This window comes from Dermacentor silvarum, chromosome 6 (assembly GCF_013339745.2).
Source record: "Dermacentor silvarum isolate Dsil-2018 chromosome 6, BIME_Dsil_1.4, whole genome shotgun sequence".
NCBI classification, from domain to species: domain Eukaryota; kingdom Metazoa; phylum Arthropoda; class Arachnida; order Ixodida; family Ixodidae; genus Dermacentor; species Dermacentor silvarum.
Genome location: NC_051159.1, coordinates 94366551 through 94376007, shown reverse-complemented (window position 1 = coordinate 94376007; position 9457 = coordinate 94366551). Strand labels below are relative to the sequence as shown.

The following is a 9457-nucleotide window of genomic DNA, read 5'->3' as shown; positions in this document are numbered from 1 at the left end:
GCCAGGATATACGTCGCGTTAGCAAAGGGCGAGCCTTGACGTCGTCGACGGCGTTTTGTTGTTGCTGCAGGGGTGGTCGGGCACGTCGCTCAGCCTCCTGGCGACGCCGCTTTGCTAGACGTTCTACCCTTTGCTCCAGTGTCTCCGCAGCACGTTTAGCCTTCTTCTGTTCATTCCTCCTACGCTCAACCGCTAATTGCCAGGCAACTACTTCGGGATCCGATGAGTCAAGCTTCTCCGTTCTTCTGCGCTGTTGAGCAGCATTTGCGCTCTCCTTCTCCATGGCTATACCACACTGGCAAACGCCAGTCAGAAGCGCAGCGGCTCCAGCGCAGTGTCAGACGGCGACTGCACAGCGAGCGCGCGCCGGCGCCAGTGCGTCTACCACGGCTACGACGTCACTCCTCTGGAATGCGCAGACCGGCGGCGGTGAGTTGCGCGCGGCGGCGGCGGAGTGCGCGAGAGGTGCCGGCTCCGGTGGCTCCGGTGCGCAAGCCGTGTGACATGACTGATCCTTGCGCATGCGCAGCACGGCTCCTGATGTGCCGCGCGAAACGGGCTTGGCTAGGCCAGCGTAGCTAACGCTACAAAAGCAAGCGCTTTAGGAGAGGAGGCAGCGGAGGAAAGAGTAGATGGCGGTACTTTTCTTATATAGGGACTTTAGGCAAAACGCGCGCGGCGTGCCGCCGGCGGCAAAACGCAGCAGCGGCAGGGCGGCCACACCAACCGGCGGCGCGCCGCTGTGGCAATCACGTGACAGACCAGACTCTCTAGAAGCGTATCGCCGCAGCGCGGCTGTACCCGGTTTGGGTCGAAACCGGATATCACGTGGGGTCAGCGAGGTACTCCCTGCCCCTAGGTAGGCGTGAAAGTAGGTAGGGAATGATTCCTCGGCCATGCCTGCCATGTCCCCAGTCCCTGTGTGCCTAGAAGCATCCGCTAGCCCAAGACAAGCATGCACGTTGCGCGGGAGCGGCCGCATACAAGAATTCGCGGTGAGAACGTCGTCGACCGCATTACCGCCAACCCACAAAGGACTGCGATCTCAAGGTACGTCTGCCTAAACTGCAACTTGTGACATAAAGCGGCGATGCATATTCATTTTTCTTTTTAAATTTTAGGCCTTGCTCCTTCAGCTGTAGCGCGACGTGAGCCCTGCCATTTCACTTTCAAGATACGTAAGCTGCTTCGACCCTGAAAATGCCGACGCAATGGTGAGTTGGAAAAACCATGGCTTAAATTTACGTCGCGTGCATGCCACCCATACCTTTTTTGCGGCATGCGATTGAAGTAGAGACTGCGATCGTGACTTCATGGCCCTCGCATTGTTATCTTCTGCAACACCCAATCGTCGCGAGCTAACATGTTTTTCAAATTTGTCAGTGCTAGCACATCTCGATGTGAGCGCAAGTTCGTGTCTTTCATAACACGTAAACAATGCGAAGGTGTATACGCCGCTGATGTATGCACGCTGCATTGAATGATTTACTGTTTCCCTTGGTCATTGATTACATTAAAAAGAAAGCTGCAGATATGTCCTTTGTAAAATCTGAATTACTTCAAATACGATCTTACGTGCACTTGAAAAAAAAATTACTGGCCGATTAGTTTTCATATTCTACTACACCTGCCCGCTTCACAGCGGCTTACGAGCCAGAAATGTATGCAGCAACACTTTACATTAAATGTAATGTTACAAGACGACAGGTAATAATCTTGAACCCAAATTGATCATGAACAGCAGCTGCTACAGGGGTGCAGATATTTTTACCAAATAACCATGTTCTCATAGCTGACAAGCTAGAGGGAAAATTTGTTTCGTAGGAATGAAAAGCAGAGGTGAGCCTGAACTAGTATGTTCTTGCCCACTACTCTGCTAAGGGAGGGAAAGAAAAAATGTCTTTAAAGCTGTTGAGGAAAAAAAAGATCATATGTGCACAATAATCACATAACGCAGTGGTCTCTCTAAACCTCAAGTATAGTCCTGCGTTCTGCAAATAGTCTAGAACAGCACTCGTAGCTATTTCTTGCTGCAATGCTGTCACGGTAAGCACCCAGAATTTCAGCTTCTGATAATCTTTGCCTTTGTTGCTTGCGAGCACAGAGGGCACCATCTGCTGCTGTCGCAACTGGTAACAGATGTTGCAAAAATGTGCTGCAGGATCTCGGGCATGTGGCAGTATTTACAGTTCAGGGATAAGATTTTGTAGCGATTCCTTTTCCAGTACTAATGGCTTTTTGCATTCGTGAGTGGTCAGAGTGACAGCGTGTTGCTCAGGGCCGCGATTTTGTAGCAATGCCTTATGACTTATTCTATAATAGTCTTATCATCCACCGCTCACGGCCGGCTGATCCCGCTGATAACGCGAGCGGACCGTCGCTCTGACCACTGACAAAATGCGAAAAGGCATTATTACCGGAAAGGCATCGCTACAAAATACTGGCCCTGACCACACATGAACGCGAAAAGTCAGTGCTATAGAATTGTGGCTCAGTCTGTCAGTATAACCAATCAGATGTGTATAGCATTGAGTGAAGGCAACATGAAGACGAATTCAATAATGCATGCTTGCTTGTCTCTTCTTTGATCTTAAATGGGAAGTGAACAACTTCTCATAATTTCTTCATTATTTTTTAAACAAGTTGAATAATGTGCCCTAGTTTATCGCACAATTAGTCCAACATATTTCAGATGCAAGATCTTGTAGTGTTGGGGCTGTGGAAAACAAAACAATGCAGGAAAATCTCAGCGCATTTTTATTTAAGCAATGTTTTGACACCTTAAATGGCGTGGCCATCTTGTTCGTTGCTTTATATTCGTTACCTCTGGTGCAACGCGAGTTCACTTGGAATTAGCATGGACGTAGCATATATATTTTAAAATGTGCCTGGTGCATGACATTGTGAAAAACCTTGAATGTGAACCCGCTACAAACAACAACATACTGGCACCTAGCAAGAACACCCAACCGTCTACCTTCCCACACATTTTCCTGAAACAGTTTGCACATGTTATTCAAAATTGCCACACATTTCCAATCATAAGTGTTTCAGGATATATACGACACATTTCATTTGTGTCTGCAATGGAACTAATGGAAAACCTGACAGTCAAATCTGTCTCTAATAACAAATCCGTGTTGCTGATATCTTCACAATAACTGAGATCTAGGGGGGTTATTCTGTAAGAGTCCACCTAGTGGACTGTCCACTTCAGCTGTCGCCATTGGCTCCAGCTTCATGAGCACGAAGGATACTGGCTGGCACCTTCGCGCTCGTGAAGCTGGCGCTAATGGCAACAGCCGAAGTGGACAGTCCACTAGGTGGACTCTTCCAGAATACCCCCACCCCCCCTGGGCCAGTATAATATAGATTATTCCTTCCGTTCGATTCTATACCACTCTTATCATCCGCTGTTCACCGCCAGAAACTCGCCAGTTCTAATGGGTATAGATGTCCCCTGGCCCAGTGCTCGGCACCTTCTACGAGTTTTCATCTTGCAAGGGGCCCTCTAGGGATTACAGAAAATGGGTCTGGGCGGCTTCCATGGCAGCAGTTTCCTGTGTGGCATCCTAATACAGCTGTTAGGTGGGGATGCCCTTGGATTGGAAAGAAGCACCCCTTTCAAAGTATCCCGTAATGGCTGAGCACCTGACCGGAAGCACAGTTATACCTATTTTACCGGTGGGTACCAGGCGGCAGCGCTACTCAGCCTCCCACAGCAGTGGCAAATGCTCGTCTGGGTCACCATTGTTGTGGTGAGACAAGGGGCACCTTTCAAATCTCTATAGCGCCCCTTTCGACATGAAAACTCCTACAAACAACTGAGCGCCAGGCCGGAGGACATCTCTACTCAATAAAAATCTAATAGGTTCCCAGTGGCACTAGGATTCTATCCAAGTACCTCCCCGCATACGAGGAAGACTCTCGACAATTTCACCACCGCTGCAATACATGTGTCCTGCCAAACAGATTCGCCGAGCACCTTGCCCAGGGGTGCGTTACACTGGGTGCAGCACCACATGCTGGCTTGCAGAACCACCATCCATGACCAGGTTGCTACAAATCCTGTACCCATTCACGTCAAGTCATCCTCGGACCAAAGTCCTCCCAGCTAGCATGATGGCCCACCCTGCTACTGTCACCTTGTTGGTCTCGTGGGCTAGACCCATGTATATCGAGTAGGTGGAGGCATAACTCCCCGAATGTGTCCTGTGAAGGATGCCTTTTTCAAGCGCTGTGGTGCCAAAGCCGCAAGCACCATATCTGCGCATGTGGAGCATGTATCGAAAGCCATGTGCTTTGCTGTTATGCCATTGTGATAGTACATATTACAAATAAGATTATGCAGTAACATAAATGAGAGCTTTAGATTGTGCTATCGAAGCATTCAGGAGTCCCTATCAGAATCTTAGTATGTCTGTGGTTACGTGCCCAAGCAAAACATTATAGCTTTGCGTCCCCAAATGCAAGCCACACGCACTCGGAGCACGTAGTCAAGGTGGTGTTAGCATTTTTTAATATATAAAGCTAACCATAGAATTGCAAATAAAAAGACAATTGTTTCATGAAAATAGTTTATTTACATTCAGTTAAGTTGGCTGATACAATCAGCCTTGCATGCATTGAACGTCACCCTTGTTGGAGCCCTGGGGCCACATGCATGACACTCGCGCAGGTTGTTTATTCTTTCACAGCCGACGTTGTTTGGGTTCTTAGAACAGCGACCGGGACCGCTGGGGATAGCGCACTTCCACTGCGGTGCCCAAGATATATGGACATTTAACGGAGAAGCGTACGTAACGAGAAGCGAAGCAGCCGCCTCACCGCACGCATATCACTCAGCGGCATATAGGCGCATTCTTGGGGGCTAACATAAACACAGGCACTGCCGGGGGTGGCGGCATTACCTTTGCGGTGTGGGAGACAGTTTACGCCTTCGAGCATACGTAAGGGGAAACCTGGCGGCAATGTCGTGCTCGAGTATGATTCTGCGGCATGTCCAGGGTTAGTGGCTCGAGGGGTGATTTATGTGTTCGCGGGGCATGCCATTGCACCGGGGCAACTGCACTGAGGCATGTGAACTTCGAGCAAGAGGGCCATGTGGCGTTTGTTTAAGTGATGTTGGTCTGAGTGTTCCAAAAACCGGACTGGAAAATGGGGGCGGGTACAGCGTGTATTGTTGATGATCCCGCCTTCTTCGAAAAGAACTGATTGGTAGAATGTGAGCGAGGAGACTTAAAACAAGGGTATTTAAAAAGTGTGTAGAGATGAAGAGGGAAGGAGCGAGCCGATAATCAGCCGCCGCTCGTCGATGTATGCTACTTTGTCCTACAATAAACCGATGTATTCCTAAGTTGGCCTCCCTGAGTGCAAAGTGTCACCGGACGACTACGAGGACTCTCTGAAGAATCGTCTGCCTGGAAGACCTGAAGGAGAAGAAACTTAACTCATGCTAAAGATCTTTGACAGGAAGAAGCAAACAATGTATACATGCATAGGTGGTAATTAAAGCTGAGCCAAACGAATCCCAAAGGCTAGAAATTTTGCCCTCTGGCACAGGATGTTTGCTGTGGAAGTGCACTGTGATCCAATTTATTATGACCAGCATTTTGTCGCCTTCATTTCTCGTAAGATGACGTCAACGTGCAGTGTGAAATGCTGTCATCAAATCGGATCGTGTCGGCCTGTTCAGCGTCGATTGTTTTATGAAAGCGTGTCTTGGCTTGCTTCATCTCAGTTTGCAATGTTTCAGCAATATTTCTTCTAAGTCAGCCACCCCAAAGAACCAAGCACATGTTAGGTCCGCAGGTGTGCAGTGCCGCTTCCGTCCTTTAATCTAAAACTCTCTTACGTTTACAGCAAGAACATAAGCGCATCCCTGAGTGTTGCCACCATGGAGTAATCGGCTTACATGTATTAATTTTGCATCATTTTTGGTGCTTAGCAGGGTCATAGGGCTGTGGGACCAGATTTAGTCCAGATGCAAGCAAAACAATGCAACTTAGAACAGAAAGCCGCTGGTAAGGGTTCACGCATTGTTTGAAAGGTTAGGCATAGAAAATAACTGTGGCCATTTCTGATATGCCTAAACCTTCAAACAACGAAAATAGTGGCCTTGAGAACACACCACAATGTACTATCGACCAAAAAAGTTTACGGACCAAGGGACCTGACAAAAAGCTGAATATCTCCGCAGCCTGGTATTCCCATTTCCTGCCTCTACTGGTATACGTGAACAACATTGTGATGTGCAGTTTTACTGGCTACTTTTAAAGGCTGCTCGGGTATTAAGCGTTTTCTGAGAGTCCGCAAACTTTTTGGTCGATAGTACTTTAGCCATAGTCTAATAATAGTCTAACATAGTAAATTTCATGATGGACTAGGTTTTCATGCAGTTAATCTTAGAAGCCTGCCATTGTGTTGGTTATCTACATGTGTGCCGCCACCATTCTTATCGAACACAAGCTATAGCTGGAAAGTGCATAACCGGGCCACTTGGTATAGGTTCATCGTTGTTTGAAAGCGCAAACGCACAATGAAGAACTTGCACTCATTGTCTCGTTCAGACTGTTCTTTTTGTGTTTGCGGTTCCAAACAACCATGAAGCTATAGGAGCTCTGAAATAATGGGAACTTTTTTCACATTTTTTTTAGCAAAAGGATTGTCTTGTAGCAAGCATGCTTCAGTCAATAAGGCATGTGCCATATGTGTAGAATTTGGCTCCACCTTGAAATTGTTCATTTAAACTGCTTGCTCAATTATCTGCTGATAATGAACTGTAACTTTGGGTCGATACAAACCGCCCATTGAAGTTGAATATGCCTTGAGCTTGGGAAGTAATCCACTAGACAAAATATAATTGTGTGTCCCCCTATGGTGGCTCCATGGATGTGGTGTTCTGCTGCTAAGCAAGAGGTCGTGGAGATCGCAGAGTTCTTACGGGCGGCCTACAACACGAAAATGCAGTAAAGTGGAGCCTTGTTTGCATACTGCGGTTCCAAATTAAAGACTACGCAGTGACACGCACAAGCTAGAATTGATACTAGTGCAGATTTTATGTAAACAATGTGCTACATCTGTGCTTGGAAAACCACAATGAAAAATGCGCATGAACGTGATCCGACACGCTTGCACGAGACAAATAGGCATAGTCAAATGACCGATGGTTGACATACTCGCTAAAAAGGGCCGAGAACAAAACTTGAATTTGTAAAGATCCACCGCGGGTTCTGTGCAGGTTGATACGGGAAATCTATTGTGTTGTCACTGTTCTAAAGTTCCCTGGTTTTATCGGGCATGCGCGTGCACACCTTGGAAAATGCTGACAGAACTCTGCTACTTCATCTTTAGCTTACGTTCTCTTACTCTGGAAGGGTTGCAGCAACATACGACAGTGTATGAGACCATTTATTTGGTGCACACTTCCAACAGTATGCGCATTCTTGTCCGCGCTACAGAGTGCACCAACAAGACGTGCTTGCCCGGTCACTGTCATTCATGCGTACACCCTATTGAATGCACACAGCATGAGCTGCAAGTTATATGGCTTTAACCGTTTTTTTTTTTTTTTACCCACTTAGGTGCATCTGAACAGCCAATGGATACCATGCCCACTCTGTAACGACCAGTGCTTTTAATGAAACAGCACAGCAGAATAGTCAACCACGTGAGGCACCTCAGACAGCATATGCAGTGGGTTGTGACGGATTTAATGATTTCATCAGCATTTTCACTGGATGCAAGGCTGTGAATCTCTTGTATGATGCATGTGTGGAAAAGAAACCCAACATCCGGTGCACATGCCTGCTTGAAACAGTCGGGCATATCCCATTAGTTGAGTGCCCCCGTGTCGGCATTTGCTGATGTGATCCCAGCTATCTTCACCCATTACATTCTGCTGAATTTACTGCAGCCACCCTTTGGAAAAATAACACATGGCAATTATTTCAAGGTAATTAGTTCTCCCATACAGAAAAAATACCATTAGCAGTACTCGTGGGTGATAATCTGCCAGTTTGCAATGGTGGCGAGCATAAATACCACTAGCTGTAGTAACACCAGTTTTGAAATTAGGAAGCAACTTTCTTGCAGCTAGACTTTATGTGTACTATGTTTCATGCAACGTCAGTGTTCAGAATAAAAGCATTTGACCACTGCAAATTGTAGTTTTTTTTTTCTTCTAGACGTACATATGAACACATTCTTGATATAAAAAGACATGCAGGGCTGTATTACAGCACAGAAATGTTTGGACAATTCAAGCTCATTAATTCAGAATGTAAGTTTGAAAATTCTAAGGAATGAAACCATTCTGTTTTCAGTGCACTGAAGTACACAAAGTGCACTTCAGCCACCAAATGCAATTGACAAGGTTGATAACATTTATGAGTTATGACGGCACTGCAGTTAACTTTGTGTTGGCAAGCACGATGAATTTCGGGTTCTGCAAAAAATGGAATGTGCCTTGCACCTGTACAGGACATTTCATGCAACAATCAAAAAAGGATACATATTTGGCAAACAGGCTTCTCAGAATAGCTTTTTGCACAGCACTTAGTTAATATAATTTGTTATGCAATGCTTTCTTTAATATTTGTTTCAGGACATAAGTTGTACTTAAAAAATTTTGAAAGCTGTTCAGAAACACCGAATGCAAGCTGAAGAATGTGTTCACATACAACCACTTCAGGGGGGCAGCCTTTTTCTGGTCACTCAAGACCTCAAAGACTGCTGTCAGGGAGGAGTGTGGCTGTTGCAGTGGGTGAAAAGTGCAAAAAAAAATAAACGAACACTACAAAAGTGCTTTATACCTGTTCAAGCATGAACTAAAGCCAAGTACTCAAATTGCCATATTAACAAGGAATGTTGAGATCTTGTGCATCAGACATTGGTAATTTTTTACAAGATGCCTCAATCACACTGGTGAGCCTATGCAGTTTTTTTTATTTGTCGCCAGAAGTGCCCACACTGCTATCCGTCACTCCTATTCTTTGAGCGGACAGTAGACACAGATTACTGCAAGTGAACGATTCTGACCCGAGAGCTCGGGCTCAATTTTTACCAATGTGCCTAATTTTAGAAACCGATTGATGGAATCGCTATACTAAACAAATGCCACAAGCATATTCAAAATGGTATGCTTATTGGAGAGCATACACAAAAAATATGTAGTGTAGAAATTAATTTGGTCTCACTGCTCTGCCAGAATTTTTTTTTTTTTTCAAGTGGTAATGACGTAAAAAAAGAAGTGAACGTGACTTCTGTAGCTGGTGGGACTACAATTACACCTAACTACCATCTGGGATTAAAATTATTCATGCAGGGAGGCCTCAGTAAGGTACATCTCAAAACGAGGTATTGCACCGTAGTTTAGTTTGACGGTATAGTCTGGTCAGGTAAGATCATTGTTAAAAATGGAGGAAGTCATTGACCATGGCCGAAACAAAAATAAAAT

General features: G+C 45.9%; 1 long non-coding RNA gene across 1 annotated transcript; it reads left to right on the top strand.

Annotated features, from left to right (window-relative positions):
• Positions 1-834: 834 nt before the first annotated feature.
• Positions 835-8392, top strand: LOC119455711 (uncharacterized). The gene is made up of 3 exons (XR_005193010.2): positions 835-1050; positions 1122-1214; positions 7584-8392. It is a non-coding gene; the product is annotated as an uncharacterized LOC119455711 (long non-coding RNA).
• Positions 8393-9457: the final 1065 nt, after the last annotated feature.